Source organism: Hemiscyllium ocellatum (genome assembly GCF_020745735.1).
Source record: "Hemiscyllium ocellatum isolate sHemOce1 chromosome 38 unlocalized genomic scaffold, sHemOce1.pat.X.cur. SUPER_38_unloc_2, whole genome shotgun sequence".
In the NCBI taxonomy this organism is placed as follows: domain Eukaryota; kingdom Metazoa; phylum Chordata; class Chondrichthyes; order Orectolobiformes; family Hemiscylliidae; genus Hemiscyllium; species Hemiscyllium ocellatum.
In genome coordinates this window covers 158,056-168,592 of record NW_026867520.1, presented here as the reverse complement: position 1 = coordinate 168,592, position 10,537 = coordinate 158,056, and positions in this window count along the sequence as shown.

Sequence of the window (10,537 nt, the reverse complement as noted above, 5' to 3'; positions counted from 1 at the left end):
GATAAATGAGAGCATAACAACAGTGATCAGAGAGGATACTCCTAAAGAGTAATCAAATGAGGCCATATGGTTGGGAGTTAGAAAGAAGGGGGCGGTCACTTTGTTTGGACTGTATTACAGACTCGCAAATAGCCAGCGGGTATGAGAAGAGCAGATGTGTAGAGAGATTGTAGATAGGTGTTGAATAAATAATAAGAGAGTAGTATTGATTGGAGGTTTTAATTTCCCCTGGATTGACTTGGGACCTCAGAATACCATATGGGTAACAATTTGTCAAGAAAGTTTCCTTGACCAATATATAGGCTGTCCTACTCTATTCAGGTGGGCGCAACATTGAACATCTCCTGAGAAAACAAGATGAGGAAGTGACTGAAGTGTCAGTCGGAGAGCACTTTGGGTCCAGTGACCGCAACTGTGTTAGTTTTAACATAACTACAGAAAATGATAGGAGAGGTCCACAGGTTAAGGAGCTATGCTGAAACACAGCCAGTTTTGGGGCCACGAAGCAGGATCTAGCAGAGGTTGAGTGGGTGAGTCTGTTTGAAGGAAAAGAAACGACTGGAAAATGGGAGGCTTTTAAAAGTGTGATACTGAAAATCCACGGTCAGTATGTACCTGTTAGGGTGAAAGGAAAATGGCAGGTTTAGGGATCCCTGGCTGATGACGGATATTGAGCCTCTGATCTGGCAATTGAAGATGGTATACATTGGGTTTAAGGGTTCCGTATCTACCGAACCTCTTCCGGCCCTAAAGACAGAATCAATCTGTGGAGACCCTATCAGGTCCATGCCACACATCGATCTGTTGAACCCACTCCAGGCCCTGTGACTGTTCCAATTCAGTTCCTAAAGGAACTGCGGTCTGTGTAACATGCTCTCATCACTATCACCCACCCTGTCAGTGTAAGCTTTTCCAGTATTTCCACCCATCTACTCATCTGCATAAACTTCTCCAACTCTTACATCCCTATATCTGTTTTAACGACAACCTCCCCAACAACACTTTCCCACTTAGGCCAAACTCGAGGAGATGACTAATGCTCCTTTAGCTGTGTAACTGTCTCCAATCAAAATTGCTGTTCTCATCTCCAGGAAAATCCGTCCGATTCCACATCCTCCATGTCTAAATAACACCAGAACCTAAGAATTTCGACATCTCTCAACCTGTTCAGTCACGACTACCCTCCATATGTGTGTTTTTTGCTTCCAGCCTAGACAACCTACATTATCTCTGTAATCTGCTCCATTCCCTAAATAATCCCTGTCAGTATAAACCAGCACTGTCCTACCACTATCCTTATCCTTGTAAACTGATCCATCCCTCCCAACCTCCTCATCTCCATGAACTCCTGCAGGCCCTACAGCTCTCCACATTTCTGCAACCTCCTGTGGGCCTATGGTCCTCCCTCCCTGTCAAACCACCTTCAGTCCCCACATCTCTCCCAATCTGGCTCCTCTGCTTCAGATCAGACCATTGCTGTCTCTGTAAGCACCTCCACTCCTGACAACTCTTCCCATTTGTGTAACCGCGTTCAGACCCCATACTCTCCAGCTTCCTGCATCCTCTTCCTGAAATTGCAATCAAAACCACATTTTCTGTATTATCCACCAGTGCTTAAACCTTCCCCAACTCAGTAACCTCTTGCAGTCCTAATCAAACACCTTAACTTTGAAAGCTTTCAATTCGCTACAATCCTCCCTCCCTCCCTCCTCAAATGCGTTCATTACCATGTAACCACACAATTACTGAATTCTCCTTTTGCACTGCAACCCTCCTACGGTCTGCAAAACTCTCCTGTCCTGATATTCTTCCCGATCTCTGTAACCCCCACCACCCTCCAGTGCCCTTTTTGGGAACATGGCAGAGGAGGGAAGATTTGTAGAGTCCGGGCCATGTTACGGAGGTAGAATTCTGGGAATTGCAGATTTGGTCTAATGTCTGTGGTGTGCAGATTATTGGAGAGGACTCTGACAGACAGAATTGGAAAATGTTAGTTAAATTTTAGACAGTCAGCATGGGTTTGTGAGGGGCAGGTCATGCATCACAAACCTTATTGATTTCTTTGAAGATATGGCAGAATATATTGAAGCTCATTCAGAAAATAAGGAGGCATGGGATACAGGGAAATCTATCTGTCTGGATACATGCTTGGATGGCCCAGAAAAGACAGAGTATGGCAGCAGATAAACAGTATTGAGCCTGGAGCTCAGTGACCAGTGGGGTTCTGTAACAGTCGGCTTTGGGACGCTGCTCTCTGTGATTTTTATAAATGACTTGTATGTGGATGTTGGAGAGTGGGTTCGTTAATTTGCCAATCTGGTGGAGTGGTGGGTAATGTGGAGGGCTGCTGTAGGTTGCAATGGGACATTGACAGGACACAGAGCTGGGCTGGAAATCTCAAATGGTGTTCAAGCTGGAAAAGTATGAAGTGATTTATTCTGGAAGGTGGAATTTGAATACAGAATACAGTGTGAAAGGCAGAACACTTGGCAGTGTGGAGGATCAGAGAGATCAAGGTGTCCATGTCCATAGATCCCTCAAAGTTGCCACACACGTTGATAGGGTTGTTAAAAAGGCATATGTTGTGTTGGCTTTCCTTAGCAAGGGGATTGATTTTAAGAACAGTGAGGTTTTACTGCATCTTTATAGCATCCTGGTGAGACCACACTTGGAATATTGTGTTCAGTTCTGGTCCCCTGTTTACAGGAAGGATGTGCAAGTTTTAGAGAGCATACACAGGAAATTTACCAGGATGCTGCCTGGAATGGAGGGTATTTCTTATGAAGAAAGGTTGAGGGGGCTAAGGCTTTTCTCATTGGAGTGAAGAAAGGGGTGGGACAACGTGGTAGAGGTGAACAAGATGAAGAGAGTCACAGAGAGAGTGAATAGTGAGAGACTTTTTCCCCTATGGCATAAATGGCTAATACAAGGGGTATAATTTTAAGGTGAATGGAGGATGGATAAAGGATAGAGAATGGTAGGTGGTTGGAATGCACTGACAATGGTGGTAGTAAAATTAGATACTTTCGGTACATTTAATAGACTCTTGGAGAAGCACTTGGATGATAGTAAAATGAAGGGTATGGAAGTTAGTTTGGTCTTATAGTCGGATAAATGGTTGGCATGGCACCATGGTCGAAGGGTCTTGTGCTGTACTGTTCTGTGTTCTATGTTCTGTTTGGTAAATGGGTAACAACCTCCGATCAGTGTAAAAGGATATGGCATTCAGGAGGAGCTAGTCAACTGGATACAAAATTGGGCTTGATGGTTGGAGACAGAGGGTGATGGGAGACATGTTGTTTTTCTGACTGGAGGCATGTGACCAGCGGTGTAGTGGGTCCCCTATTGTTTGTCATTTGGGTAAATGGTTTGGATGGGAATATTTGTTTCCTGGTAAGTAAGCTTCTTGGGTGACACTGGAATTGGTGGTAAAGTGGGCAGTGAAGAAGGTTATCTATGATACAACAAGATTAACAGCACTGCTGGGAGAGTGGGCTGAAAAATAGCAGATAAAATTTAATTAGATAAATGTGAAGTGTTCCATTTTGGTGAAACAAACCAGGGTGGGACTTGTACAGTTAATGTTCAGGCCCTGGGTGGTGTTGTCAATCAGTTACCAGGGATGCAGGTAGACAGTTCTTTGAAAGTTGCGTCACAGGCAGGCAGGCTGGTGAAGCAGGCGTTTGGGATGGTTACCTTCATTGGGCAGAGCATGGAGAGTAGGAGTTGGGATGTCATGTTGTATCTGTACAAGACATTGGTGAGGCCACCATAAATACATTGCTGATTAATAGGAAGAACTCATCAGGTTCACTTCCCTGCTTTAGGGAAGAACAACAAATATTTTCACCTGGTCTGGCCAACATGTGACTCCAGACCCACAATAAGAGGGCTGACTCTGAGCTGCCCTCTGGGTAATTAAGAGTGGGGTCAAAGAATGTTAGGCCAGGCAGTGGCATCCACATGCCATAAATGAATAAATAAAAATACATATGTCCCTCCCTACCTCTGCAAATCCCTCCAGCTGCAACAATCCGTACTTAGTTTGAAACACACTTCAGGCCCTAACCGCTCTCTGTAACACTCTCACCACCTCCAGCACCTTCATCTCTCCCTGTGCCTATTGTGATGTTATACCCTCACAGGGATTCCTCTTCCAATTGCCCTCCTCCTGCTAACAGACCCTTTGCAACCACTTTAAAGCTTACTCCGAAGTGAAAATCTCGCACTTCAAGATTTTAAGTACTTTTTGATGATCTTCTCAGCCTCATAATCTAATATGATCCATTTTGTCCTGAGTGAGGGACAGGTGTGAGTTTCTGTTGAGGTTTTGTCTGTTTCAATGGAATATCCTTCAAATGTTTCCCACTGTTCATTTACACACACTAATGTTTCAGTCTGTTTAGCTTGTTTCGCTTGGTCAGTTCTCCTCTCAAACTCATGTAATTGGCAATTTTTGTTTTTAGTTGTAGCTTGTCCTTTCTGTGATTCACTGAAAAATTTTATATTTCTTTAAACTGCACTTTATCACAATTTCCCAGAGGATCTCTCCAGGTGACATTACTCATTCACTAAGTTTCATCACACAACGGTCGATCTGACATAGTTACATCCCTAGCCAGTTGCACAATGTTATTTAAAGAAACACTGAAAAAAGTCTCCGAACTTCCCTTCCAATATCACTGTTGTCAGTGTGATTGTCACGATTATACGAATTTTGAATTTTCACTGAATTGTCATTATGCCTTTATTAAAAATTCCAATGAGTTCCTGTTTAATGCAGTGATGAGCAATGAAATGCTATTCAGTTGCCTAAAACTGTTCTGCTGCTTGTGTCCTTGGCAAGTAGTAGCCAGAATTTACATTCAGACTGACTTTACTTCATGATCTGCAGCCAAATGCTTTCTCTGTAATGCCTTTCTTACCCATTATTGTTAGCGTTGTCCATTTTGCCTGAGTTTGCGCAAGGTTGTGAACTATTGAATATTTGTGTGCACCTTTTTTCACCCTGTAACCACGACACCCTGGTGTCTAACTCTCTTTTATCTCTGTGTCACAAATCCATCTACCTTATGGCAAAGACTTTGTCCATTCCACACAAAAAAAACATAATTTACTGTTTCCTACAATTTCCTGTCACAAAGTGATTTGCTGACGTACAGTTTTAGTTAAACTTGGCCCCATCCTGGTCCTTTCTGCTGGTCTTCAGCCACATCCCCATGCTGTCCCAAAGCTTCACCTTTTCTATTTGAATTTGGAAAGCTCCTTTCATCTGAACCCTGTCCCTGATCCTCTCTGTCAGTTTAAAGCCCTGTCCCTAAACCTACCAACGTGATTGCTCAGGACACTGGTCCCAGCACATTTACAGCGGGACCATCCGAATGGTTTATTTTTAAACTCAGGTCTGGGATGTGGGTATCTCTGGCTGACCAGCCTTTCTTGCCCAGCCCTAGCTGCCCTTGAGCTGAGTAACTTGCTCAGCCATTTCAGAGGCAAACACTTTGCTGTGGGGATGTCGTACAGATCACGTGAGGATGGCAGATGTCCCCTAGTGTATTTTTGATGAACAAACATTGTTTTGGACATCAGCAATGATTTTGTACTTATCCATAGATTGTTAATTGCAATTAAAAAAAATGATGATTGCAAATTCCACCATTTCTGATGGTGTGATTTAAACCTGCCTCCACTGAACATTGGGTGAGGTTTCGGATACATGCTCTCGCAGTAATACCACGAAGCCATCACTTCACCTGCTCAAAGGTTGCTCATTCCTGAGCACTGATACCAGGGCATCAGGAACCTAAACCTGTTCTTCCTACATGATTGTTTCGTTATGAAATCTTCCTGCCCTCTGGTGATATCACTCAGTCTCTCTCCATGTGGTATCCCTCACTGTGTGGGTCTAATTGCTGCCTCTGTCAGCGTCTCTCACTCTTGCAGCTACTCCAGATCCTGAGCCAATTGAAGTCTTCACTCCAGAGAGACAGGACAGCACAGGCCAGGGATGGAGACAGGGTTTTTCAGATCTCTGTTGGACTTAGTGCCATTCCCGATGTGTATCCCTCACGAGATCACTCTAATTTCCCAAACAGTCTATTCCTCTGACTCCTGTAGGTACTCAGGAAGGTCCTGACTCAATAGACTTCCCAGCTGCTGGCTGTCTCGTCCATCGCCACATTGAAGATGGTTGATCAGCCAGGGAGATAAAGGGAAGGGAGATTTGGAGTCTTAAATAAATCCCGCAGTGAGGTAAGATCACTCACAGTGAACAGAGCAGAGAGCAAAGACAGAGCTCCAAACATCGGCTAACAAAACATGGCACAGATACAGTGCTGGAGAGGAAGCACAGTACAGACACACCCCAGGCTCAATCAACACCCCTATAGTAAGTTCTGTTGTGTTAAGACTCACTACTCTGCAACACTCTATCTATGGCATGTCTTGGTGACTAGTGTCTTCAATAATTTGTAACTCCTACAACAGATACAGTCCCGGTAACCGCCTCCCTTCCCTCTCCTCCCTCCACATACTTGAATTATGGTGCATTCCAGCCTACCATCACTATTAATATAATTTGCTTCAGTGTCTATTATGTGCCTTATCTCAGTAGTCTCCTCCTCCAATAACATGCAGCACGGAAACGGTTCCTTTGATCCAACTAGTCCATGCTGACCAGAATCCCTGAACGAGTCCCGTTACCCTGCACTTAACACAAATCCCTTCAAACCTTCTCCTCTCCATGTACCTGGACAAATGTCTTTTACATGTTGTTATTGTACTTTTCTCTACCACTTCCCCTCAAAACTTATTCCATACCCGCACCATACTCTGTGTGGAAAATCTTCTCCTCCTAATCCTTTTAAGTTTTTTCCTCTACCATCTCCTACTTATGCCCTCCAGAACACAGAACATAGAACATGACAGTGCAGTATAGGCCCTTCGACCCTCAATGTTGCGCCAACCTGTGGAAACAATCTGAAGCACATCTAACCTTCCCTATTCCATTCTCATCCATATGCCTATCCAATGACTGTTTAAATGCCCATAAAGTTGGCGAGTCTACCACTGTTTCAGAGCTGAAAATGTATTGCTGGAATAGTGTGTTGCTGATGAACGGCTTATGCCCGAAACGTCGAATTTCCTGTTCCTTGGATGCTGCCTGACCTGCTGCACTTTTCCAGCAACACACTTTCAGCTCTGATCTCCAGCATCTGTAGACCTCACTTTTACCACTGTTTCAGGCCATGCATTCCATGCCTGACAATTCTGAGTAAAGAACCTACCTCTGGCATCTGTCCTATATCTATTAATTAATGTTAATATTAATTACTACTTCAATTTAAAACTATTTGACCTGAACAAACAGGTTCAAGTCCCTCAGCCTTCCTCATGACACCTTCCCTCTGAACCAGGTAACATCGTAGTAAAACTCCTCGGAACACATTCCAAATTTTTAACATCCTTCTAAAGCGGTGACTTGAACCATAGGCAACACTTCAAATGCGGCCGCACCAGAGTTTTGTACAGCTGCAGCATTATCTCATGGTTCCGAAACTCATTCCCTGTCCCAATAAAAGCTCACATGCTGAATGCCTTCTTAACAAACTGGGTGGCAACTGTCAATGATCCATGTACATGGACAAAGTGATCTCTCTGCTCATCTGCACTACCAAGTTCTGCTTTACCCACATCCACCTGTTTGGTCACCTCAAAGTAGTCAACAAGGTTTGTGAGGCATGACCTACCCTTCCCAAAACCATGCCGACTATCCCTCATCAACGTGTTCATCTCCTGATGATTATAAATGCTGGCCTTTACAAGCCTTTCCAACACTTTACCCAGAATCGAAGTAAGGCTCACACTTCTATAATTACCCCGGGTTGTCTCTATTCCCCTTCTTGGTCAAGGGGACAACATTTGCTGTCCTTCTGCTTTCTGGCACTATTCCTGACGGTAATGACGACATAAAGATCAAAGCCAACGGCTCAGCAATCTCCTTACTGGCCTCCCAGAGAAGCCAAGAATAAATCCCATCTGGCCCAGGGGACCTTTTTTTGCACTTGCCAGAATTGCTAACACCTTATCCTTCTGCAGTTCAATCCCATCTAGTTATGGACTCCACTACCCTGGGGTAAAGATGTTGGTTACCTGTACCCCTCATGGTTTTATAAACCTTTATACGGTCACCCCTCAGCCACCTACGTCCAGTGGAAATGTGAAGGACAATGATATAAATATTTCTGCTCGCGTCCCTGCCACTACTTTGCCACAATATTCTGGTATACACTTGTTCAGGACCTAGGGCTTTCTCTATCTTTGTGTTCTAAAACCTCCAGCACCACCTCTTCTGTCATGGGGACTCTTTACAAGCCATCACTGTTTCTTTCCCTTTGTTGCCTAGTCTTTGTCCACAGTATGTTCTGACATGAAATGCTCATTTAGTCTCTCTCCTACCTCCTGTGGTTCGACACTTGGATGGCTTCACTGATCTTTGAGGAGCCCTAGTGTCTCTCCAGTTGCTTTTTTGGACTTGTGTGCTGTAGAAAATTCTTCGCATTCTATTTAAACCTATCTGCCACATTTATCTCATTACCCCAGGATGCATTCCAGCTTATCCAGCCTCTCCGTTTCTGTCAAACCCTCCAGTATCAGTGACATCTTCGTCAGTCTTTGCTCCATTTGCAGTTTCAGGAAATGCTTCCCAGATCAGGATGATCAGAATTCTATGCAGCGTTCCAAAGCTGTGCTGATTATCCCTAATCAATCCTTGTCGTTGCAAATGCATGTAACTCCTGTCCTGCAGAATCGCTTCCAACAACATCTGCATCGCTGACATCAAACTAATTGGTGTTGATATCCCTGGCTTTCCCTTGCAGCCTTTCCTAAGTACTGGCACAACCTTAGCCACCCTCCAGGCTTCCAGCCCATCACCCATGGCTATCAGTGATAGAAATATCTCTTTATGGGACCCCACAATTTCTTCCTGAGCTTCCCGCAATATCCTGGGGTATAATTGATTAGTTTCCAAGGATTTGTCCATCTTATATGCATTTTAGAACCTTTAGTACCTCCTGATCTGTTAAGTGGAGTCTTTTGAAGACGTCACTGTTCCTTATTCCTTGACTTCCCCAACTTAAGTTCAAACATGAAATTTTTGTACAGGTCTCACCCATCTCCTGTGTTTCCACACTTGGATGGCCCCATTCGTAATCAAGAAGCTATATTCTTCCCCTAGTTAATGTCCTGAAGAATATACTTGAAGAATCTCTTTGGATTTTCGTCAGCCTGATCTGCCAATGCTTTTTGTGGTCCCCTTTGTGCCCTCCTGATTTCCCTCTTAAGTGAATTACTCCACCCGCTATGTTCTTCAATGGATTCCCTTAATCCAGCTGCCTATATGTGACATGTGCCCCTTTTTGTTGACCAGAGCCTCAATGCCCCCCAGTCATCCAGTGTATCCCATTTGTGTCAGCATTGTCCTTCACACTAACAGAAATATGGTGTCATTCAATAGTGAGGGGCATGGATTGCTACTTTCAAACATGTTCAAGCATTGCCTCAACTTGATGAGAAGAATGTGATGACCTTTTCGTCTCATTTGAAAAGTTGGCTCAACAAATGCAGTGGCCAGAGGCAATGTGGATTTTGTTGATCCAAACGAAACTTGTAGGTAGGACTGGTGAGGTATTCACATCCCTATCAGAGGAGGTATCTGGGAAGTCTGAAGAGATTTTAAAGAAACATTAAGTCAACATAGGCAACCTTTCAGGAATCTAATGAGGATCCTGGTCAAACCTACACTGAGTTTCTAAGGATCAAACAGACTAATTTCAATAGTTGGATAAGAGCTTTAAAATTCAGGCAAAGCTATAATGCCCCTAGAGAGATTAGTATTTGGAGAAATTCAAAAATTCACTACCTGAAGTAGTGCAAACTCAGGTGGAAGAGCAGAGAGTGCAAACGGCAAGGTTAGCTGCTGAAATGGCTGATGATTATGAACTGGTCCATAAACTTGATTTGCTTTCCAGAACCAGTTCTGGTCTCTGAGGGACAGAAATTGGAGCAAAGAGATATCCTCATGTGCAAAGGGAAAGGTAGATCACAGTGTAGAATGTAAGGATAATTTACCACGGTAATAAAGAAAACCTTGAGGGGGACAAAGAAGTTTAAATACTATGGTGTTTCCATTGTAATAAAGTGGGCCACACAAATTCACAATCTTGGTGAGCTGGGAGAAAACCAGCTGTAGGATAACAAGACAAGCCTGGAAGTTTCGTTGAATTAGTAACAAAAAGCATAGGGGGAGTTAGGCAACTGCCTCAGAGTGTACAAGATGATCAGTGGACATGCTAAATCTGCGTAAAAAAATCTACATGGAAGGGTAAAGTTTATTCACATAGGCCAGGAGTAATTGGTAAGGAGGTTCCAATATTAATTGACACAGGATATTTTCAGTCTGTAATGCTGAGGGGTGAGGCTTTATGAACTCTTCAGAGACTATTGCCAGAAAATCTGCTGGGAACAGGAATTCATA